General features: G+C 42.3%; 1 protein-coding gene across 1 annotated transcript in view; it reads right to left on the reverse strand.

Annotated features, from left to right (window-relative positions):
- Positions 1–26240, reverse strand: part of HDAC4 (histone deacetylase 4) — a gene marked incomplete in the record, with an annotated part of 933145 nt that overhangs the window by 16633 nt on the left and 890272 nt on the right.

The raw sequence follows: 26240 nt of genomic DNA on the forward strand, positions 1-26240 counted from the left end.
TCTTTGTAGTGCTAGGTTCACAAAGAGGCGTACAACTTACAAATAACACATTACAGAGGACTACCTTGGTCGAATAAGTGGCTTGAGACCATTGTATGTAAGCCCTCAACAGAACCTGTCAGCTACATATACTGGTTCTGTTTGACATAGCTTTTCAGCAGTTCTTTGTTTATATATATATATATATATATATATATATATACACACTGTATATTATATATATAAATAAATCAAACCACTGTACTCCCTTGCAGTGCAAATCTGCAGCTGCTCAGTCCATAGAACTAGACACACTGTAGAGTAAACCAGGCACTCTTGCTTAATTCGAATAAATTCTTTATTATCCGGTACAATCCGGTATTCCCAACGTTTTGGCCCTCACATTGGACCTTTGTCAAGGGTACAAATCTGTCAAAACAGTACACAGGTAATCACAAAAAGTTCTACTTACATATTTACAATGTCACACATGGAAACAAAGAACAAATCATCAAACAGGAAGTGATGTCATACCTGATCCGGGTCCAGCTATCACATACTTCCCCTTAATTAACCAAAGACTTTAAGGCCCCCAGGCCAAATAACAAGCCAATCAGAGCAGCAAGGTAAAAATAATAATGTTTTCATTTTTTTTAGTATATTTTTATTTTGCTGCAGGTAGTGCTCACTTTTTTTCTGCTTGCTGGTTGTCAGGGCGATAGTTAGGCCTTGCTGCTCTGATTGGCTTGTTATTTGGCCTGGGGGTCTTAAAGGGACAGTATACACTCATTTTCATATAACTGCATGTCATAGACACTACTATAAAGAACAAGATGCACAGATACTGATATAAAAATCCAGTATAAAACAAAATTTATGCTTACCTGATAAATTCCTTTCTCCTGTAGTGTGGTCAGTCCACGGGTCATCATTACTTCTGGGATATTAACTCCTCCCCAACAGGAAGTGCAAGAGGATCACCCAGCAGAGCTGCTATATAGCTCCTCCCCTCTACGTCACACCCAGTCATTCGACCAAGAACCAACGAGAAAGGAGAAGCCAAAGGGTGCAGTGGTGACTGGAGTATAATTTAAAAATTTAGACCTGCCATAAAAACAGGGCGGGCCGTGGACTGACCACACTACAGGAGAAAGGAATTTATCAGGTAAGCATAAATTTTGTTTTCTCCTGTTAAGTGTGGTCAATCCACGGGTCATCATTACTTCTGGGATACCAATACCAAAGCTAAAGTACACGGATGACGGGAGGGACAGGCAGGCTCTTTATACGGAAGGAACCACTGCCTGAAGAACCTTTCTCCCAAAAACAGCCTCCGAAGAAGCAAAAGTGTCAAATTTGTAAAATTTGGAAAAAGTATGAAGAGAAGACCAAGTTGCAGCCTTGCAAATCTGTTCAACAGAAGCCTCATTCTTAAAGGCCCAAGTGGAAGCCACAGCTCTAGTAGAATGAGCTGTAATCCTTTCAGGAGGTTGCTGTCCAGCAGTCTCATAGGCTAAACGTATTATGCTACGAAGCCAAAAAGAGAGAGAGGTAGCCGAAGCTTTTTGACCTCTCCTCTGACCAGAATAAACGACAAACAGGGAAGACGTTTGTCGAAAATCCTTAGTTGCCTGTAGATAAAATTTCAGGGCACGGACTACATCTAGATTGTGTAGAAGACGTTCCTTCTTCGAAGAAGGATTAGGACACAAAGATGGAACAACAATCTCTTGATTGATATTCCTGTTAGTGACCACCTTAGGTAAGAACCCAGGTTTAGTACGCAGAACTACCTTGTCTGAATGAAAAATCAGATAAGGAGAATCACAATGTAAGGCAGATAACTCAGAGACTCTTCGAGCCGAGGAAATAGCCATTAAAAACAGAACTTTCCAAGATAACAGCTTGATATCAATGGAATGAAGGGGTTCAAACGGAACACCCTGTAAAACATTAAGAACTAAGTTCAAACTCCATGGTGGAGCAACAGTTTTAAACACAGGCTTGATCCTAGCCAAAGCCTGACAAAAAGCTTGAACGTCCGGAACCTCTGACAGACGTTTGTGTAAAAGAATGGACAGAGCTGAAATCTGTCCCTTTAAGGAACTAGCGGATAAACCCTTTTCTAAACCTTCTTGTAGAAAAGACAATATCCTAGGAATCCTAACCTTACTCCATGAGTAACTCTTGGATTCGCACCAATATAAGTATTTACGCCATATTTTATGGTAAATCTTTCTGGTAACAGGCTTCCTAGCCTGTATTAAGGTATCAATTACTGACTCAGAAAAACCACGTTTTGATAAAATCAAGCGTTCAATTTCCAAGCAGTCAGCTTCAGAGAAATTAGATTTTGATGTTTGAAGGGACCCTGGATCAGAAGGTCCTGTCTCAGAGGCAGAGACCAAGGTGGACAGGATGACATGTCCACTAGATCTGCATACCAAGTCCTGCGTGGCCACGCAGGCGCTATTAGAATCACCGATGCTCTCTCCTGTTTGATTCTGGCAATCAATCGAGGAAGCATCGGGAAGGGTGGAAACACATAAGCCATCCCGAAGGTCCAAGGTGCTGTCAAAGCATCTATCAGAACCGCTCCCGGATCCCTGGATCTGGACCCGTAACAAGGAAGCTTGGCGTTCTGTCGAGACGCCATGAGATCTATCTCTGGTTTGCCCCAACGTCGAAGTATTTGGGCAAAGACCTCCGGATGAAGTTCCCACTCCCCCGGATGAAAAGTCTGACGACTTAGGAAATCCGCCTCCCAGTTCTCCACTCCCGGGATGTGGATTGCTGACAGGTGGCAAGAGTGAGACTCTGCCCAGCGAATTATCTTTGATACTTCCATCATTGCTAGGGAGCTTCTTGTCCCTCCTTGATGGTTGATGTAAGCTACAGTCGTGATGTTGTCCGACTGAAACCTGATGAACCCCCGAGTTGTTAACTGGGGCCAAGCCAGAAGGGCATTGAGAACTGCTCTCAATTCCAGAATGTTTATTGGCAGGAGACTCTCCTCCTGAGTCCATGGTCCCTGAGCCTTCAGAGAATTCCAGACAGCACCCCAACCTAGTAGGCTGGCGTCTGTTGTTACAATCGTCCAATCTGGCCTGCTGAATGGCATCCCCCTGGACAGATGTGGCCGAGAAAGCCACCATAGAAGAGAAATTCTGGTCTCTTGATCCAGATTCAGAGTAGGGGACAAGTCTGAGTAATCCCCATTCCACTGACTTAGCATGCACAATTGCAGCGGTCTGAGATGTAGGCGTGCAAAGGGTACTATGTCCATTGCCGCTACCATTAAGCCAATCACCTCCATGCATTGAGCCACTGACGGGTGTTGAATGGAATGAAGGACACGGCATGCATTTTGAAGCTTTGTTAACCTGTCTTCTGTCAGGTAGATCTTCATTTCTACAGAATCTATAAGAGTCCCCAAGAAGGGAACTCTTGTGAGTGGAAAGAGAGAACTCTTCTTTTCGTTCACCTTCCATCCATGCGACCTTAGAAATGCCAGTACTAACTCTGTATGAGACTTGGCAGTTTGAAAGCTTGAAGCTTGTATCAGAATGTCGTCTAGGTACAGAGCTACCGAAATTCCTCGCGGTCTTAGTACCGCCAGAAGAGCACCCAGAACCTTTGTGAAGATTCTTGGAGCCGTAGCCAATCCGAATGGAAGAGCTACAAACTGGTAATGCCTGTCTAGGAAGGCAAACCTTAGATACCGGTAATGATCCTTGTGAATCGGTATGTGAAGGTAAGCATCCTTTAAATCCACTGTGGTCATGTACTGACCCTTTTGGATCATGGGTAGGATTGTCCGAATAGTTTCCATTTTGAACGATGGAACTCTTAGGAATTTGTTTAGGATCTTTAAATCCAAGATTGGCCTGAAGGTTCCCTCTTTTTTGGGAACCACAAACAGATTTGAGTAAAACCCCTGTCCGTGTTCTGACCGCGGAACCGGATGGATCACTCCCATTAGTAAAAGATCTTGTACACAGCGTAGAAACGCCTCTTTCTTTATTTGGTTTGTTGACAACCTTGACAGATGAAATCTCCCTTTTGGGGGAGAGGATTTGAAGTCCAGAAGATATCCCTGAGATATGATCTCTAACGCCCAGGGATCCTGAACATCTCTTGCCCAAGCCTGGGCGAAGAGGGAAAGTCTGCCCCCCACTAGATCCGTTCCCGGATCGGGGGCCCTCTATTCATGCTGTCTTAGGGGCAGCAGCAGGTTTCATGGCCTGCTTGCCCTTGTTCCAGGACTGGTTAGGTCTCCAGCCTTGTCTGTAGCGAGCAACAGCTCCTTCCTGTTTTGGTGCAGAGGAAGTTGATGCTGCTCCTGCCTTGAAATTACGAAAGGAACGAAAATTAGACTGTCTAGCCTTAGGTTTGGCTCTGTCTTGAGGCAGGGCATGGCCTTTACCTCCTGTAATGTCAGCGATAATTTCTTTCAACCCGGGCCCGAATAAGGTCTGCCCTTTGAAAGGTATGTAAAGTAATTTAGATTTAGAAGTAACGTCAGCTGACCAGGATTTTAGCCACAGTGCTCTGCGTGCCTGAATGGCGAATCCGGAATTCTTAGCCGTAAGTTTAGTTAAATGTACTACGGCATCCGAAATAAATGAATTAGCTAGCTTAAGTGTCTTAAGCTTGTTTGAAATCTCATCTATAGTTATTGAGTCAAGAGTCTCTTCCAGGGACTCGGACCAAAAAGCGGCCGCGACAGACGCAATACATGCAAGGGGTTGCAATATAAAACCTTGTTGAACAAACATTTTCTTAAGGTAACCCTCTAATTTTTTATCCATTGGATCTGAAAAGGCACAGCTATCCTCCACCGGGATAGTGGTACGCTTAGCCAGAGTAGAAACCGCTCCCTCCACCTTAGGGACCGTCTGCCATAAGTCCCGTGTGGTGGCGTCTATTGGAAACATTTTCCTAAACACAGGAGGGGGGGGGGAAAGGGTACACCGGGCCTATCCCACTCCTTAGTAATTATCTCTGTAAGCCTCTTAGGTATAGGAAATACGTCAGTACTCGCCGGTACCGCATAGTATCTATCCAGCCTACATAATTTCTCTGGGATTGCAACGGTGTTACAATCATTCAGAGCCGCTAATACCTCCCCTAACAGTACACGGAGGTTTTCGAGTTTAAACTTAAAATTAGAAATGTCTGAATCCATTCTATTGGGATCAGAACCGTCACCTGCAGATTGAAGCTCTCCGTCCTCATGTTCAGCATACTGTGACGCAGTATCAGACATGGCCCTATTATCAACAGCGCACTCTGTTCTCACCCCAGAGTGATCACGCTTACCTCTAAGTTCTGGTAATTTAGCCAAAACTTCAGTCATAACATTAGCCATATCCTGTAATGTGATTTGTAATGGCCGCCCTGATGTACTCGGCGCTACAATATCACGCACCTCCCGAGCGGGAGATGCAGGTACTGACACGTGAGGCGAGTTAGTCGGCATAACTCTCCCCTCGTTGTTTGGTGAATGATGTTCAATTTGTACAGATTGACTTTTATTTAAAGTAGCATCAATGCAATTAGTACATAAATTTCTATTGGGCTCCACTTTGGCTTTAGCACATATAGCACAGAGATATTCCTCTGAGTCAGACATGTTTAACACACTAGCAATTAAACTAGCAACTTGGAAATACTTTTCAAAGCAATTTACAAATAATATGAAAACGTACTGTGCCTTTAAGAAGCACAGAAAAAAAGTTATGACAGTTGAGAAATAATAAACTTGAGAAACTATAACATCAAATTCTTTCCGGTAAAAACACAATTTTAGCAAAGGATTGCCCCCATTAGCAATGGATAACTAACCCTGAATAGCAGAAAAAAAGTGCAGAAAATAAACGTTTTTTATCACAGTCAGTCACAATCTCACAGCTCTGCTGTGAGTGATTACCTCCCTCAAATTAACTTTTGAAGACCCCTGAGCTCTGTAGAGACGAACCGGATCATGCAGGGAAGACAAGAGACTTCTGACTGAATTTTCTGATGCGTAGCAAAAGCGCCAAAATAGGCCCCTCCCCCTCACACACAACAGTGAGGGAGATCAGTAAACTGTCTTAAATTAAATAAAAACGACTGCCAAGTGGAAAAAAGTGCCCAAAACAATTTTTCACCCAGTACCTCAGATAATTAAACGATTTAACATGCCAGCAAAAACGTTTAACATCAAATAAATGAAATGTCATTAGAAAGCCTGTTGCTAGTCACTGCAAATTAGGCTAAAGTCTTATGCATACAGTATTATCCCAGTGAAGTGCCATTCCCCAGAATACTGAAGTGTAAATATACATACATGACAGCCTGATACCAGTTGCTACTACTGCATTTAAGGCTGAGCTTACATTATATCGGTATGGCAGAATTTTCTCAGTCAATTCCATTGTCAGAAAATAATATGCTGCTACATACCTCTTTGCAGGTTAACCTGCCCGCTGTCCCCTGATCTGAAGTTTACCTCACTCCTCAGATGGCCGAGAACAGCAATATGATCTTAACTACGCCAGCTAAAATCATACAAAAAACTCAGGTAGATTCTTCTTCAAATTCTACCAGAGAAGGAACAACACACTCCGGTGCTATTATAAAATAACAAACTTTTGATTGAAGGTATAAAACTAAGTATAATCACCACAGTCCTCTCACACATCCTATCTATTAGTTGGGTGCAAGAGAATGACTGGGTGTGACGTAGAGGGGAGGAGCTATATAGCAGCTCTGCTGGGTGATCCTCTTGCACTTCCTGTTGGGGAGGAGTTAATATCCCAGAAGTAATGATGACCCGTGGACTGACCACACTTAACAGGAGAAAACTGTTTTAAAACTTACTTAGAAGTTCTAAGTTTAGCTCTGTTGAAAAAGTGGCTGGAAAGCCCACGGCAAGTGGGAGATAAGACACCCCCCCTCCCCCTTCTTTTGCATATGAAAAGACCCTTTACACAAACAGGAGCAAGCTGGAGAAGGTAGCTGACGGTATTCACATAAAACTTTGGGGCTTGGTTAGGAGTCTGAAAATCAGAGCAATGTTATTTAAAAATAAGCAAAACTATACATTTTTAAAAATAGAAAACTTTATGGGCTATATAAATAGATAATCTACAAAACATTTATGCAAAGAAAAAAACATAATTTATTTAAGAACTTACCTGATAAATTAATTTCTTTCATATTAGCAAGAGTCCATGAGCTAGTGACGTATGGGATATACATTCCTACCAGGAGGGGCAAAGTTTCCCAAACCTCAAAATGCCTATAAATACACCCCTCACCACACCCACAAATCAGTTTAACGAATAGCCAAGAAGTGGGGTGATAAGAAAAAAGTGCGAAAGCATAAAAAATAAGGAATTGTAATAATTGTGCTTTATACAAAAAAATCATAACCACCACAAAAAAGGGTGGGCCTCATGGACTCTTGCTAATATGAAAGAAATGAATTTATCAGGTAAGTTCTTACATAAATTATGTTTTCTTTCATGTAATTAGCAAGAGTCCATGAGCTAGTGACGTATGGGATAATGACTACCCAAGATGTGGATCTTTCCACGCAAGAGTCACTAGAGAGGGAGGGATAAAATAAAGACAGCCAATTCCGCTGAAAAATAATCCACACCCAAAATAAAGTTTAAATTTATTAATGAAAAAAACTGAAATTATAAGCAGAAGATTCAAACTGAAACAGCTGCCTGAAGTACTTTTCTACCAAAAACAGCTTTAGAAGAAGAAAACACATCAAAATGGTAGAATTTAGTAAAAGTATGCAAAGAAGACCAAGTTGCTGCTTTGCAAATCTGATCAACCGAAGCTTCATTCCTAAACGCCCAGGAAGTAGAAACTGACCTAGTAGAATGAGCTGTAATCCTTTGAGGCGGAGTTTTACCCGACTCGACATAAGCATGATGAATTAAAGATTTCAACCAAGATGCCAAAGAATGTGCAGAGGCCTTCTGACCTTTCCTAGAACCGGAAAAGATAACAAATAGACTAGAAGTCTTTCGGAAATTCTTAGTAACTTCAACATAATATTTCAAAGCTCTAAATACATCCAAAGAATGCAATGATCTCTCCTTAGAATTCTTAGGATTAGGACACAATGAAGGAACCACAATTTCTCTACTAATGTTGTTAGAATTCACAACCTTAGGTAAAAATTTAAAAGAAGTTCGCAACACCGCCTTATCCTGATGAAAAATCAGAAAAGGAGACTCACAAGAAAGAGCAGATAATTCAGAAACTCGTCTGGCAGAAGAGATGGCCAAAAGGAACAAAACTTTCCAAGAAAGTAATTTGATGTCCAACGAAAGCATAGGTTCAAACGGAGGAGCTTGAAGAGCCCCCAGAACCAAATTCAAACTCCAAGGAGGAGAAATTGACTTAATGACAGGTTTTATACGAACCAAAGCTTGTACAAAACAATGAATATCAGGAAGATTAGCAATCTTTCTGTGAAAAAGAACAGAAAGAGCAGAGATTTGTCCTTTCAAGGAACTTGCAGACAAACCTTTATCCAAACCATCCTGAAGAAACTGTAAAATTCTCGGAATTCTAAAAGAATGCCAGGAAAAATGATGAGAAAGACACCAAGAAATATAAGTCTTCCAGACTCTATAATATATCTCCCTAGATACAGATTTACGAGCCTGTAACATAGTATTAATCACAGTCAGAGAAACCTCTTTGACTAAGAATCAAGCGTTCAATCTCCATACCTTTAAATTTAAGGATTTGAGATCCTGATGGAAAAAAAGGACCTTGCGACAAAAGGTCTGGTCTTAACGGAAGAGTCCACGGTTGGCAAGAGGCCATCCGGACAAGATCCGCATACCAAAACCTGTGAGGCCATGCTGGAGCTACCAGCAGAACAAACGAGCATTCCTTCAGAATCTTGGAGATCACTCTTGGAAGAAGAACTAGAGGCGGAAAGATATAGGCAGGATGATACTTCCAAGGAAGTGACAATGCATCCACTGCTTCCGCTTGAGGATCCCTGGATCTGGACAGATACCTGGGAAGTTTCTTGTTTAGATGAGAGGCCATCAGATCTATTTCTGGAAGTCCCCACATTTGAACAATCTGAAGAAATACCTCTTCTGGGTGAAGAGACCATTCGCCCGGATGTAACGTTTGGCGGCTGAGATAATCCGCTTCCCAATTGTCTATACCTGGGATATGAACCGCAGAAACTAGACAGGAGCTGGATTCCGCCCATACCAGAATTCGAGATACTTCCTTCATAGCCAGAGGACTGTGAGTCCCTCCTTGATGATTGATGTATGCCACAGTTGTGACATTGTCTGTCTGAAAACAAATGAACGATTCTCTCTTTAGAAGAGGCCATGACTGAAGAGCTCTGAAAATTGCACGGAGTTCCAAAATATTGATCGGTAATCTCACCTCCTGAGATTCCCAAACCCTTTGTGCTGTCAGAGACCCCCAAACAGCTCCCCAACCTGTCAGACTTGCATCTGTTGAAATTACAGTCCAGGTCGGAAGAACAAAAGAAGCCCCCTGAACTAAACGATGGTGATCTGTCCACCACATCAGAGAGTGTCGTACAATCGGTGTTAAAGATATTGAGATATCTTTGTGTAATCCCTGCACCACTGGTTCAGCATACAGAGCTGAAGAGGTCGCATGTGAAAACGAGCACAGGGGATCGCGTCCGATGCTGCAGTCATAAGACCTAGAATTTCCATGCATAAAGCTACCGAAGGGAATGATTGTGACTGAAGGTTTCGACAAGCTGATATCAACTTTAGACGTCTCTTGTCTGTCAAAGACAGAGTCATGGACACTGAATCTATCTGGAAACCTAAAAAGGTTACCCTTGTCTGAGGAATCAATGAACTTTTTGGTAAATTGATCCTCCAACCATGATCTTGAAGAAACAACACAAGTCGATTCGTATGAGATTCTGCTAAATGTGAAGACTGAGCAAGTACCAAGATATCGTCCAAATAAGGAAATACCACAATACCCTGTTCTCTGATTACAGACAGAAGGGCACCGAGAACCTTTGTAAAAATTCTTGGAGCTGTAGCTAGGCCAAACGGTAGAGCCACAAACTGGTAATGCTTGTCTAGAAAAGAGAATCTCAGAAACTGATAGTGATCTGGATGAATCGGAATATGCAGATATGCATCCTGTAAATCTATTGTGAACATATAATGCTCTTGCTGAACAAAAGGCAGGATAGTCCTTACAGTTACCATTTTGAATGTTGGTATCCTTACATAACGATTCAATATTTTTAGATCCAGAACTGGTCTGAAGGAATTCTCCTTCTTTGGTACAATGAAGAGATTTGAATAAAACCCCAGCCCCTGTTCCAGAACTGGAACTGGCATAATTACTCCAGCCAACTCTAGATCTGAAACACATTTCAGAAATGCTTGAGCCTTCGCTAGGTTTACTGGGACACGGGAAAGAAAAAATCTCTTTGCAGGAGGCCTTATCTTGAAGCCAATTCTGTACCCTTCTGAAACAATGTTCTGAATCCAGAGATTGTGAACGGAATTGAACCAAATTTCTTTGAAAAAACGTAATCTGCCCCCTACCAGCTGAGCTGGAATGAGGGCCGCACCTTCATGTGGACTTCGAAGCTGGCTTTGGTTTTCTAAAAGGCTTGGATTTATTCCAGACTGGAGATGGTTTCCAAACTGATACCGCTCCTGAGGATGAAGGATCAGGCTTTTGTTCCTTGTTGTGACGAAAGGAACGAAAACGATTATTAGACCTAAATTTACCTTTAGATTTTTTATCCTGTGGTAAAAAAGTTCCTTTCCCTCCAGTAACAGTTGAGATAATAGAATCCAAATGAAAACCAAATAATTTATTACCCTGGAAAGAAAGGGAAAGCAGAGCAGACTTAGAAGACATATCAGCATTCCAAGTTTTAAGCCATAAAGCTCTTTTAGCTAAAATAGCTAGAGACATATACCTGACATCAACTCTAATGATATCAAAGATGGCATCACAAATAAAATTATTAGCATGTTGTAGAAGAATAATAATGCTATGAGAATTATGATCTGTTACTTGTTGCGCTAAAGCTTCTAACCAAAAAGTTGAAGCTGCAGCAACATCCGCTAAAGATATAGCAGGTCTAAGAAGATTACCTGAACACAAGTAAGCTTTTCTTAGAAAGGATTCAATTTTCCTATGTAAAGGATCCTTAAAGGAAGTACCATCTGCCGTAGGAATAGTAGTACGCTTAGCAAGAGTAGAGACAGCCCCATCAACCTTAGGGATTTTGTCTCAAAATTCTAATCTGTCAGATGGCACAGGATATAATTGCTTAAAACGTTTAGAAGGAGTAAAAGAATTACCCAAATTATTCCATTCCCTGGAAATTACTTCAGAAATAGCACCAGGGACAGGAAACACTTCTGGAATAACTACAGGAGATTTAAAAACCTTATCTAAATGTTTAGATTTAGTACCAAGAGGACTAGAATCCTCAATTTCTAATGCAATTAGGACTTCTTTAAGTAAAGAACGAATAAATTCCATTTTAAATAAATATGAAGATTTATCAGCATCAACCTCTGAGACAGAATCCTCTGAATCAGAAGAACCAATATCAGTATCAGAATGATGTTCATTTAAAAATTCATCTGAAAAATGAGAAGTTTTAAAAGACTTTTTACGTTTACTAGAAGGAGGAATAACAGACATAGCCTTCTTAATGGATTTAGAAACAAAATCTCTTATGTTATCAGGAACACTCTGAGCATTAGATGTTGACAGAACAGCAACAGGTAATGTAACAGTACTAAAGGAAATATTATCTGCATTAGCAAGTTTGTCATGACAAACAGTACAAACAACAGCTGGAGGAACAGATACCAAAATTTACAGCAGATACACTTAGCTTTGGTAGCTCCAGCACCAGGCAGCGATTTTCCAAAAGTATCTTCTGACTCAGCTTCAACGTGGGACATCTTGCAATATGTAATAGAAAAAACATATAAAGCAAAAATGATCAAATTCCTTAAATGACAGTTTCAGGAATGGGAAAAAAATGCCAGTGAACAAGCTTCTAGCAACCAGAAGCACAAAATAATGAGACTTAAATAATGTGGAGACAATAGTGACGCCCATATTTTTTTTTTTTTTTGCGCCAAAAAAGACGCCCACATTATTTGGCGCCTAAATGCTTTTGGCGCCAAAATGACGCCACATCCGGAACGCCGACACCTTTGGCGCAAAAAAACGTCAAAAATGACGCAACTTCCGGCGACACGTATGACGCCGGAAACAGAAAAAAAATTTTGCGCCAAAAAAGTCTGCGCCAAGAATGACGCAATAAAATGAAGCATTTTCAGCCCCCGCGAGCCTAAAAGCCCACAGGGAAAAACAGAATTTATGCTTACCTGATAAATTACTTTCTCCAACGGTGTGTCCGGTCCACGGCGTCATCCTTACTTGTGGGATATTCTCCTCCCCAACAGGAAATGGCAAAGAGCCCAGCAAAGCTGGCCATATAGTCCCTACTAGGCTCCGCCCACCCCAGTCATTCGACCGACGGACAGGAGGAAATATATATAGGAGAAACCATATGGTAACGTGGTGACTGTAGTTAGAGAAAATAATTCATCAGACCTGATTAAAAAACCAGGGCGGGCCGTGGACCGGACACACCGTTGGAGAAAGTAATTTATCAGGTAAGCATAAATTCTGTTTTCTCCAACATAGGTGTGTCCGGTCCACGGCGTCATCCTTACTTGTGGGAACCAATACCAAAGCTTTAGGACACGGATGAAGGGAGGGAGCAAATCAGGTCACCCAAACGGAAGGCACCACGGCTTGCAAAACCTTTCTCCCAAAAATAGCCTCCGAAGAAGCAAAAGTATATAATTTAAAAAATTTGGTCAACAGGAACCTCATTCTTGAAGGCCCATGTGGAAGCCACAGCCCTAGTGGAGTGAGCTGTGATACTTTCAGGAGGCTGCCGTCCGGCAGTCTCAAAAGCCAATCTGATGATGCTTTTAAACCAAAAGGAAAGAGAGGTAGAAGTTGCTTTTTTACCTCTCCTTTAACCAGAATAAACAACAAACAAAGAAGATGTTTGTCTAAAATCTTCAGTAGCCTCTAAATAGAATTTTAGAGCACGGACAACGTCCAAATTGTGTAACAAACGTTCCTTCTATGAAACTGGATTCGGACACAAAGAAGGTACAACTATCTCCTGGTTAATATTTTTGTTGGAAACAACCTTCGGAAGAAAACCAGGCTCAGTACGTAAAACCACCTTATCTGCATGGACCAGATAGGGCGGAGAACACTGCAGAGCAGATAACTCAGAAACTCTTCTAGCGGAAGAAATTGCAACCTAAAACAAAACTTTCCAAGATAATAACTTAATATCTACGGAATGTAAGGGTTCAAACGGAACCCCTTGAAGAACTGAAAGAACTAGATTAAGACTCCAGGGAAGAGTCAAAGGTCTGTAAACAGGCTTGATTCTAACCAGAGCCTGAACAAACGCTTAAACGTCTGGCACAGCTGCCAGCCTTTTGTGAAGTAAAACAGATAAAGCAGAGATCTGTCCCTTCAGAGAACTCGCAGAAAATCCTTTCTCCAAACCTTCTTGTAGAAAGGAAAGAATCTTAGGAATTTTTATCTTGTTCCATGGGAATCCTTTAGATTCACACCAACAGATATATTTTTTCCATATATTATGGTAAATTTTTCTAGTTACAGGCTTTCTAGCCTGAATAAGAGTATCTATTACAGAATCTGAAAACCCACGCTTTGATAAAATCAAGCGTTCAAACTCCAAGCAGTCAGTTGGAGGAAAACCAGATTTGGATGTTCGAATGGACCCTGAATAAGAAGGTCCTGTCTCAAAGGTAGCTTCCATGGTGGAGCCGATGACACATTCACCAGGTCTGCATACCAAGTCCTGCGTGGCCACACAGGAACTATCAAGATCACCGAAGCCCTCTCCAGATTGATCCTGGCTACCAGCCTGGGAATGAGAGGAAACGGTGGGAATACATAAGCTAGGTTGAAGATCCAAGGTGCTACTATTGTATCCAATAGAGTCGCCTTGGGATCCCTGGATTTGGACCCGTAACAAGGGACCATGAAGTTCTGACGAGAGGCCATCAGAACCATGTCTGGAATGCCCCATAATTGAGTTATTTGGGCAAAGATTTCCAGATGGAGTTCCCACTCCCCCGGATGCTCCTCCATCGCCAGGGAACTCCTTGTTACCCCCTGATGGTTGATATATGTAACAGTCGTCATGATGTCTGATTGAAACCTTATGAATTTGGCCTTTGCTAGTCGAGGCCAAGCCTTGAGAGCATTGAATATCGCTCTCAGTTCCATTATGTTTATCGGGAGAAGAGAGTCTTCCCGAAACCATAGACCCTGAGCTTTCAGGGGTTCCCAGACTGCGCCCCAGCCCACCAGACTGGCGTCGGTCGTGACAATGACCTACTCTGGTCTGCGGAAGCTCATTCCCTGTGACAGGTTGTCCAGGGTCAGCCACCAACGGAGTGAATCTCTGGTTATTTGATCTACTTGTATCGTCGGAGACAAGTCTGTATAATCCCCATTCCACTGTCTGAGCATGCACAGGTGTAATGGTCTTAGATGAATTCGTGCAAAAGGAACTATGTCCATTGCCGCAACCATCAAACCTATTACTTCCATGCACTGCGCTATGGAAGGAAGAAGAACAGAATGAAGTACCTGACAAGAGCTTAGAAGTTTTGATTTTCTGGCCTCTGTCAGAAAAACCTTCATTTCTAAGGAAACTATTATTGTTCCCAAGAAGGGAACTCTTGTTGACGGGGACAGAGAACTTTTTTCTATGTTCACTTTCCACCTGTGAGATCTGAGAAAGGCTAGGACAATGTCCGTATGAGCCCTTGCTTTTGACAGAGACGACACTTGAATCAGGATTTCGTCCAAGTAAGGTACTACTGCAATGCCCCTTGGTCTTAGCACCGCTAGAAGGGACCCTAGTACCCTTGTGAAAATCCTTGGAGCAGTGGCTAATCCGAATGGAAGTGCCACAAACTGGTAATGCTTGTCCAGAAAGGCGAACCTTAGGAACCGAAAATGTTCCTTGTGGATAGGAATACGTAGGTACGCATCCTTTAAGTCCACCGTGGTCATGAATTGACCTTCCTGGATGGTAGGAAGGATCGTTCGAATGGTTTCCATTTTGAACGATGAAACCCTTAGAAACTTGTTTAGAATCTTGAGATCTAAAATAGGTCTGAATGTTCCCTCTTTTTTGGGAATTATGAACAGGTTGGAGTAAAAACCCATCCCTTGTTCTCCTAATGGAACAGGATGAATCACTCCCATGCTTAACAGGTCTTCTACACAGTGTAAGAATGCCTGTTCGAAGATAATTGAGACCCGTGGAACCTTCCCCTTGGGGGTAGTTCCCTGAATTCCAGGAGATAACCTTGAGAAACTATTTCTAGCGCCCAAGGATCCTGAACATCTCTTGCCCCAGCCTGAGCAAAGAGAGAAAGTCTGCCCCCCAACAGATCCTTCCCAGATCGGGGGCCAACACTTCATGCTGTTTTGGTAGCAGTGGCAGGTGACTTGGCCTGCTTACCCTTGTTCCAGCCTTGCATCGGCCTCCAGGCTGGCTTGGTTTGAGAAGTATTACCCTCTTGCTTAGAGGGTGTAGAATTTGAGGCTGGTCCGTTTCTGCGAAAGGGACGAAAATTTGGCTTATTTTTAGCCTTAAAAGACCTATCCAGAGGAAGGGCGTGGCCCTTTCTCCCAGTGATGTCTGAAATAATCTCTTTCAAGTCAGGGCCAAACAGTGTTTTACCCTTGAAAGGGATGTTAAGCAAAAGCGCTCTGCGCGCCACGATAGCAAACCCTGAATTATTCGCCGCTAATCTAGCTAATTGCAAAGCGGCATCTAAAATAAAAGAGTTAGCCAATTTAAGAGCTTGAACTCTGTCCAAAACCTCCTCGTACGAAGATTCTTTATTGAGCGACTTTTCTAGTTCTTCGGACCAGAAACACGCAGCTGTAGTGACAGGAACAATGCATGAAATTGGTTGTAGAAGGTAACCTTGCTGAACAAACATCTTTTTAAGCAAACCCTCTAACCTTTAATCCATAGGATCTTGAAAGCACAACTATCTTCTATAGGAATAGAAGTGCGTTTGTTTAGAGTAGAAACCGCCCCCTCGACCTTGGGGACTGTATGCTATAAGTCCTTTCTGGGGTCGACTATAGGAAATAATTTCTTAAATATAGGGGGAGGACAAAAGGTATGCCGGGCCTTTCCCACTCCTTATTTACTATGTCCGCCACCCGCTTGGGTATAGGAAAAACATCGGGGGGCACCGGAACCTCTAGGAACTTGTCCATCTTACCTAATTTCTCTGGAATGACCAAATTGTCACAATCATCCAGAGTAGATAATACCTCCTTAAGTAGTGCGTGGGGATGTTGTAATTTAAATTTAAAAGTTACAATATCAGGTTCTGCTTGTTGAGAAATTTTCCCTGAATCTGAAATTTCTCCCTCAGACAAAACCTCCCTCCTGGCCCCTTCAGATAGGTGTGAGGGTATGTCAGAACAGATATCATCAGCGTCCTTTTGCTCTTCAGTGTTTAAAACAGAGCAATCACGCTTTCTCTGATAAGTAGGCATTTTGGAAAAAATGCATGCAATAGAATTATCCATTACAGCCATTAATTGTTGTATGGTAATAAGTATTGGCGCACTAGATGTACTAGGGGCCTCTTGTGTGGGCAAAACTGGTGTAGACACAGAAGGGGATGATGCAGTACCATGCTTACTCCCCTCATTAGAGGAATCATCTTGGGCAATATCATATCTATGGCATTATTATCCCTACTTTGTTTGGACATTATGACACAAATATATCACATATATTTAAATGGGGAGACACATTGGCTTTCATACATATAGAACATCGTTATCTGATGGTTCAGACATGTTAAACAGGCTTAAACTTGTCAACAAAGCACAAAAAACGTTTTACAATAAAACCGTTACTGTCCCTTTAAATTTTAAACTGAACACACTTTATTACTGAATATGTGAAAAAGTATGAAGGAATTGTTCAAAATTCACCAAAATTTCACCACAGTAACTTAAAGCCTTAAAAGTATTGCACACCAAATTTGAAAGCTTTAACCCTTAAAATAACGGAACCGGAGCCGTTTTTACATTTAACCCCTATACAGTCCCAGGTATCTGCTTTGCTGAGACCCAACCAAGCCCAGAGGGGAATACGATACCAAATGATGCCTTCTATAAGCTTTTTCAGTGGTTCTTAGCTCCTCACACATGCATCTGCATGCCATGCTTTCCAAAAACAACTGCGCATTAGAGGCGCGAAAATGAGGCTCTGTCTATGACTAGAAAAGGCCCCCAGTGAAAAAGGTGTCCAATACAGTGCCTGCCGTTTTTATTAAAACAATCCCCAAGATTTAACAACTATTAAAAGTAATAATCTGCCAAATATACTTAGTAAAGTAATCGTTTTAGCCCAGAAAAATGTCTACCAGTTTTTTAAGCCCTAATGAAGCCCTTTATTCTTTTACTTAAACTAAGAAAATGGCTTACCGGTTCCCATAGGGAAAATGACAGCTTCCAGCATTACCGAGTCTTGTTAGAAATGTGTCATACCTCAAGCAGCAAAGTCTGCCCACTGTTTCCCCCAACTGAAGTTACTTCATCTCAACAGTCCTGTGTGGAAACAGCTATCGATTTTAGTAACGGTTGCTAAAATCATTTTCCTCTTACAAACAGAAATCTTCATCTCTTTTCTGTTTCAGAGTAAATAGTACATACCAGCACTATTTTAAAATAACAAACTCTTGATTGAAGAACAAAAACTACATTTAAACACCAAAAAACTCTAAGCCATCTCCGTGGAGATGTTGCCTGTGCAACGGCAAAGAGAATGACTGGGGTGGGCGGAGCCTAGTAGGGACTATATGGCCAGCTTTGCTGGGCTCTTTGCCATTTCCTGTTGGGGAGGAGAATATCCCACAAGTAAGGATGACGCCGTGGACCGGACACACCTATGTTGGAGAAAGTCAAATTTTAAGGTAAGAAAAAATGATTTATTCATATGCATTATCCCAAATATGAAACTGACTGTCTGAAATAAGGAACTTTGAACATCCTGAGTCAAGGCAAATAAATGTTTGAATACATATATTTAGAACTTTATATAAAAGTGCCCAACCATAGCTTAGAGTGTCACAGAAAATAAGACTTACTTACCCCAGGACACTCATCTACATGTAGTAGAAAGCCAAACCAGTACTGAAACGAGAATCAGTAGAGGAAATGGTATATATAAGAGTATATCGTCGATCTGAAAAGGGAGGTAAGAGATGAATCTCTACGACCGATAACAGAGAACCTATGAAATAGACCCCGTAGAAGGAGATCACTGCATTCAAATAGGCAATACTCTCCTCACATCCCTCTGACATTCACTGCACGCTGAGAGGAAAACCGGGCTCCAACCTGCTGCGGAGCGCATATCAACGAAGAATCTAGCACAAACTTACTTCACCACCTCCATAGGAGGCAAAGTTTGTAAAACTGATTTGTGGGTGTGGTGAGGGGTGTATTTATAGGCATTTTGAGGTTTGGGAAACTTTGCCCCTCCTGGTAGGAATGTATATCCCATACGTCACTAGCTCATGGACTCTTGCTAATTACATGAAAGAAATGAGTGTATAATGTCCCTTTAAAGTCTTTGGTTAATGAAGGGGAAGTATGTGATAGCCGGACCTGGATCAGGTATGACATCACTTCCTGTTTGATGATTTGTTCTGTTTTTCCATGTGTGACATTGTAAATATGTAAGTAGAACTTTTTGTGATTACCTGTGTACTGTTTTGACAGATTTGTACCCTTGAAAAAGGTCCAATGTGAGGACCGAAACGTTGGGAATACCGGACTGTACCGGATAATAAAGAAGTTATTCGAATTAAGCAAGAGTGCTTATCATAAATTATGCTTCCTAGATAATTTCCTTTCCTTCTGTAGGAGGAGAGTCCACGGCTTCATTTCTTACTTGTGGAAAATACTGAACCTGGCCATCAGGAGGAGACAAAGACACCCCAGCTAAAGGCTTAAATACCTCCCCAACTTCCCTCATTCCCCAGTCATTCTGCCGAGGGAACAAGGAACAGTAGGAGAAATATCAGGGTATAAATGGTGCCAGAAGAACAAAACTAAAATGTAGGTCCGCCCAACGGAGAATACGGGTGGGACCGTGGACTCTCCGCATACAGAAGGAAAGGAAATTATCTGGTAAGCACAATTTACGTTTTCCTTCTTAATATGAGGAGAGTACACAGCTTCATTCCTTACTTGTGGGAAACATATACCCAAGCTCTAGAGGACAATGAATGAAATGGGAGGGTAAAGAGAGAGGCGGACCCTATTCTGAGGGCACCACAGCCTGCAAAACCTTTCTCCCAAAAGCTGCTTCAGCCGAAGCAAAAACGTCAAACTTGTAAAATTTTGAAAAAGTATGTAAGGAGGACCAGGTAGCCGCCCTACAAATCTGATCCATAGAGGCATCATTCTTGAAGGCCCAAGAGGAAGCCACAGCTCTAGTTGAATGAGCCTTAATCCTCTGAGGAGGTTTATGTCCCGCTGTCTCATAAGATAAGCGAATAATGCTCCTGAACCAAAAAGATAAGGAAGTGGACGAGGCCTTCTGCTCCCTACGCTTTCCAGAATAGACAACAAACAAAGAAGAAGTCTGTCTAAACTCCTTTGTAGCCTGAAGATAGAACTTCAAGGCCCGAACCACATCCAAATTATGAAGTAACCGCTCCTTCGAGGAAGAAGGATGACACAAGGAAGGAACCACAATTTCCTGATTGATGTTTCGATCAGAAACAACCTTAGGAAGAAAACCTACCCCAGTACGAAGAACAGCCTTATCAGCATGGAATACTAGTTAAGGGGGGTCACATTGCAAGGCAGCCATCTCAGATACTCTGCGTGCCGAAGCAATAGCCAGTAAAAAAAGAACCTTCCAAGACAGTTATTTAATGTTAACTACATGCATAGGCTCAAACAGAACCTTCGGCAAAACTTTAAGAACAAGATTGAAACTCCAAGGAGGAGCGCTAGATCTAAACACAGGCCTGATTCTAGTCAGAGCCTGAACAAAAGCCTGGACATCTGGAAGTTCACAGAGCCTCTTGTGCAATGAAACAGATAGGGCCGAAATCTGTCCCTTAAGAAAGCTAGCAGAAAGACCCTTCTCCAGACCATCCTGGAGAAAGGAAAGAATCCTGGAAACCCTGACCTTATGCCAGGGCAATCCATGCTCTTCACACCAGAATAAGTAGGTCCTCCACATCTTATGATAGATGCAACGAGTGACCGGCTTACACGCCTGAATGAGTGTATCAATAACTCTCTCCAAGAACCCTCTCTTGGCTAGGACTAAGCGTTCAATCTCCACGCAGTCAGCCTCAGAGAATTCTAGATTTTTGATGAACAAGAGGGCCTTGCTCCAGCAGATCCCTGCGACAAGGTAACCTCCATGGAGGAGATGACATCCCCACCAGGTCCACGAACCACATACTCCGAGGCCATGATGGAGCAATTAGAATCACTGATGCTTGCTCCTGCTTGATGCGGGCCACTACACGAGGGAGAAGTGGTAACGGCGGAAAAATGTAGATCAGACTGAACCTCCAAGGCACTGCTAATGCATCTATTAGCTCCGCCTGAGGATCCCTGGACAACGACCCATATCTGGGTAGCTTGGAATTGAGCCAGGGCACCAAGAATGTTTTTATATAATCTTTGTACAAAAAATCTTTTTACAGTAATCCTTTAAAGGGACACTTTACCCAAATTTTTTCTTTTGTAATTCAGAAAGAGCATGCTATTTTAAGCAACTTTCTAATTAACTCCTATTATCAATTTTTCTTCGTTCTCTTGCTATCATTATTTGAAAAAGAAGGCATCTAAACTTTTTTTTGGTTTTAGTACTCTGGACAGCACTTTTTTTATTGGTGGATGAATTTATCCACCAATCAGCAAGGACAACCCAGGTTGTTCACCAAAAATGGGCCGGCATCTAAACTTACATTCTTGCATTTCAAATAAAGAAACCAAGAGAATGAAGAAAATTTGATGATATGAGTAAATTAGAAAGTTGCTTAAAATTTCATGCTCAATCTGAATCACAAAAGAAAATTTTTGGGTACTGTGTCCCTTTAAGGCAGACTTTCATTCATGATTTTTTTTTTACATTTTCTATATTTATTTCAAATTCTACATTTTTATGCACTAATGATTAGCGCCGTTCCTCTGCCCACCATACTGGTTACATCCCCTTCAGCCCCTTTAATGACACGTCAAACAATGTGACGTGTCATAAAAGGGGGTGGGGGGTGATTAGTAGATCGAATATTGGTCAAGTAACCAGTATGGCGGCCAGAGGAACAGCGCTAATCATTAGTGCATAAAAATGTAGAATTTGGAATAAATATAGAAAATGTAAAAAAAATCATGAATTAAAGTCTGTCTTATTTTTTAAAATCTATGCTGTGACGTTACCGGATGCGGGCAAGTTTACATTCACTTTAATGATAGATGTTACTTTGAGTGACTGATGGGGTATGGTAGAAGTCAGGATCTAACTGAGGTACTTAATAAGATTTGCGCACAAAAGTAGGTCTATAGATATAAGTGCCCTCCTTATAATACCAATAAATGGTCAAAAATCCAGGATTGTATTCAAACCTCTGGCTGCAACTGTATCCAACAGGTAGATCCATTTTGACTCCATGTGTAGGAGCTTTAGTGCCCTATTTCCACTCCTCTGTAGAGGTGGTATATGATCAATTAACATGGTCCTAAGGCTAGACAGATTGTGTTTATGCTGTGCGAAATGGCGAGCTACTGGTTGCTCTGAATCACCATTTTTAATGGCTTCCCTATTAGCAAATCTGTGGTTAGCTATACGATCATGGAAAGTGACAAATGAGTAGGTATATGACAGTCACTAGTGCATGTCAATCTGTGGTTGATGCTGTGTGGCATGTAGTGCAATCTCCACACTTATAACATCCCAGTTTCTTGGGTTTTAAGCCAACAAGCTTTTTGATAGCATTTTGTGGGGTCTGTGTCAACCAATATATCCACACAAAGTCCATGTGGCACAGCACTGAGGTAGTGGGTGGTGCAAGCTGTAGGGGTTCCACACCAAATCCCCAATAATATAGCACAGTCCAAGAAAACTGTGTACAATAAAGAATATGATCTTTCGGTCTTCCTTTGATCCACCTCTGCTTTGGGTAACGATTGATATTATGTATTCTGTACTTTTTGTGTTTAAAAGTATAACATTGTATATGATATGTAATTGTTTTTATATATAAATATGCACTTTTGTATTTTTGTCAAATAGGAATGGGATAAAATTTTGTTCCATACTTCACGTAATCTAAGCTCCTAAAACTAGAGAGTTAATATTAAACTGTAAAGGTTAAATAAGTTCAGCTGGGAGTTTACTTCCTAAGGGACTTAGTATTACTAGAATGGTTAACAAAGCTAGAGCTAAAGCTATATGCTTAAATATACCCCCTAACCTCATGGGAAAACAAAAGGGAAAAAAAGAGAAGTAGTATACAATCTTGTATCTGTAGAATGGGTCTAGCTAAAATATTTATGAATATATAATATGGGGGCTGTTAAAAAATGTATAAATAGTTGTAGATATAACAGGCGAGGTCCTATCTAACTTGCATCTAGAGGGTTATGAAAGAAATTAGGACCAGATGTTTTCAGGAATAAACAGAGGAACAATCCCAAAACATTAAAAGCTCTTCTACTGAGGCATAACCAGGGATATGCAAAACTGTTAGGTATAGTAAACATTCCATGGCTCAAATAACACCAGACAGGATAACATAAGGGTTAGTGCACCTTTTAGAACATTAAACATAAGAAACATATTGAACATATAATGACTTTGTGGGAAATATAGTAACTGTCAGCAACCCCAAATCCCACGATATCCACTGGTAGGACCTTTATAGCATATCAGCCTATGCCCTCTATTAGTGACTGAGAGCTACGGTTAGTAAGGCTTCTCACTATTCTTTCCTTCCAGATATTCCTGTACAATTCAGGCAGAGATGCATCACAATGCGTGAATTTTAGGGAGTACTCGTCGCTTGTTAGGAGATTTAGGTGGGCTCTCCCCAGTTGTGGATGAAGTAAGGTGCCTATGGAGTGCCGTGTTGTGCGCTCAGCTGTGAAGGATCTAAGCTCAGGACCCATGACGATCGGCCGGCTCGCCGTAGAGTCCAGTGGGATTGTGAAAGTCTCAGAGCGTTCGTCCAGCTGTCTATCTCAATGGGCACAGGAAGTCATTGGAGGATGGGTCACCATAGCCTGCTCATGATATGCACTAGTTGCAGTAAAGAGTCTGGGGTCAGAAGTTTCCGCCGGGCTCCGCAATGTGAGGTCACTTCCACCTTCCGCCAGATCAAGGCAAGAGAATGATTGAGAGACCTCATGGTCATGTAGGTCAGGCTTACCGCTTTGTAAAAGGAGGACATGGTGGTGTAAGTCGTCAAACTGTAAGTCCATGGCACTCTCCAGAGTGGAAAGTGCGGCGATGAGTTCTGCCTCCATTTTAGTCCGGTATTACAAGTGCACTTGAGGATGTCTCTCTTCACAACTTTATCCTCCCGGTTTATGGGATTTGATTAGCTGATGTGCTACTAAGGATGTTAGGTTATCTGAAGTGAATTATTGTATTCGGTGCACCGGGAGAGGGTGGTGAGGATCCTTGGCCTCAAGGCCAAAACAGCTTGAATCGGCTTGTAAACAAAACAAATACCTCAAGGCTCGATGTTTTTGTGATCAGCAGGTATTCATCTAAGTAGCTGCACGATATTTTACATCCAAAGTTGTTTTGTTTCGGTAAGATTTGAGATTTGTATAATCTCAGGCTAGAGATCTCTGGTTTTGCGTCCTCTCCCGGTGCTGCCTGGACACGCCCCCCCGCCTGTAGGTAAAACTTTAAAGCACGGACCACGTCTAAATTGTGCAGAAGTCGTTCTTTCTGAGAAGAAGGATTAGGACACAAAGAAGGAACAACAATCTCCTGATTAATGTTCCGATCAGAAACAACCTTAGGCGAAATCCTAATTTAGTACGTAAAACTACCTTATCTGAATGGAAAGTAAGGTAAGGAGATCCGTACTGCAATGCCGAGAGCTCTGACACTCTACGAGCCGAAGAAATCGCAACAAGAAATAAAACTTTCGAGGATAACTTAATATTTAAGGAATGCATAGGCTCAAACGGAGCCCCTTGAAGAACTTTGAGAACTAAATTAAGACTACATGGAGGAGTAACTGGTTTGAACACAGGCCTAATCCTGACCAAGGCCTGACAAAATGATTGTACATCTGGGACATCCGCCAGATGTTTGTGTAACAAAATAGATCAGGCCGAGATTTGACCCTTTAGGGAACTCGTCGAGAAACCTTTCTCCAAACCCTCTTGGAGAAGAGAGAAAATTCTAGGAATCTTAACTCTACTCCATGAGTAGCCCTTGGATTCACACCAAATTGTATGGTAAATCCTTATAGTTACAGGCTTGCAAGCCTGAATCATGGTCTCTATGACCGAGTCAGAAAACCCCTGCTTGGATAAAATTAAGCGTTCAATCTCCAAGCAGTCAGCTTCAGAGAAACTAGATTTGGGTGAAGGAAGGGCCCCTGAATCAGGAGGTCCTTCATCAACGGGAGTCTCCAAGGTGGCAGAGACGCCATCTCCACCAAATCCGTATACCAAATCCTACGAGGCCAGGCCGGTGCTATGAGAATCACCGAAGCCCTCTCCTCGAGCAATTACCTGAGGAAGAAGAGCAAACAGAGGAAATAGGTATGCTAGATTGAAGGTCCAAGGGACCGCCAGTGCATCTATCCGTTCCGCCTAGGGGTCCCTGGACCTCGACCCGTATCTCGGGAGCTTGGCATTCTGTCGAGATGCCATGAGATCCAATTCCAGCTTACCCCACTTGAGAATCAGGTCGGAGAACACTTCCGGATGGAGTTCCCACTCCCCCGGATGAAAGGTCTGCCTGCTCAGGAAGTTCGCCTCCCAGTTGTCCACCCCTGGGATGTGGATCGCCAACAGATAGCAAAAATGGGCTTCCGCTCACTGAATTATCTTGGTTACCTCTGTCATCGCTAAGGAACTCCTCGTTCCTCCCTGATGATTGATGTAAGCCACTGAAGTTATGTTGTACGACTGGAACCTGATAAACTGGACCGTGGCTAACTGAGGCCAGGCCAGAAGAGCATTGTAGATCGCTCTCAGCTCCAGAATATTTATAGGAAGAACAGACTCTGACTGAGTCCAAACTCCCTGAGCCTTTAGGGAGCCCCAGACTGCTCCCCACCCCAGAAGGCTGGCGTCTGTTGTCACAATCACCCAACATTGTCTGCGAAAGCAGGTTCCCTGGGAGAGATGATCCAGAGACAACCACCATTGAAGAGAGTCCCTTGTCTCCTGCTCCAGAGTTATTTGAGGAGACAAGTCTGCATAATTTCCGTTCCATTGCCTGAGCATGCTTAACTGCAGAGGTCTGAGATGTAAGTGAGCAAACGGGATGATGTCCATTGCCGCCACCATCAGCCCGATTAACTCCATGCACTGAGCCACTGACGGCCGAGGAGTGGACTGAAGAACTAGAAAAGTATCGATAACCTTTGATTTCCTGACTTCTGTCAGAAAAATCTTCATAGACAGGGAATCTATTATGGTTCCCAAGAAGGTGACTCTTGTTTCTGGAACTAGGGAACTATTTTCCAAATTTACCTTCCACCCATGAGTTCTCAGGAAAGATAACACTATGTCGGTGTAGGATCCTGCTTGTTGAAAAGATGGCGCCTGGACTAGAATGTCGTCCAGATAAGGCGCCACCCCAATGCCCCGTGACCGAAGTACCGCCAACAGAGACCCCAGAACCTTTGTGAAAATTCTGGGAGCAGTGGCCAGGCCGAAAGGAAGAGCCACAAACTGGAAGTGTTTGTCCTGGAAGGCAAACCTTAGGAACTTGTGATGATCCCTGTGAATAGGAACATGTAGGTATCCATCCTTTAAATCCACTGTTGTCATAAATTGACCCTCCTGGATTAAAGGAAGAATGGAACGAATAGTTTCCATCTTGAAGGACGGAACCCTTA

Source organism: Bombina bombina, chromosome 1 (genome assembly GCF_027579735.1).
Source record: "Bombina bombina isolate aBomBom1 chromosome 1, aBomBom1.pri, whole genome shotgun sequence".
Taxonomy (NCBI): Eukaryota; Metazoa; Chordata; class Amphibia; order Anura; family Bombinatoridae; genus Bombina; species Bombina bombina.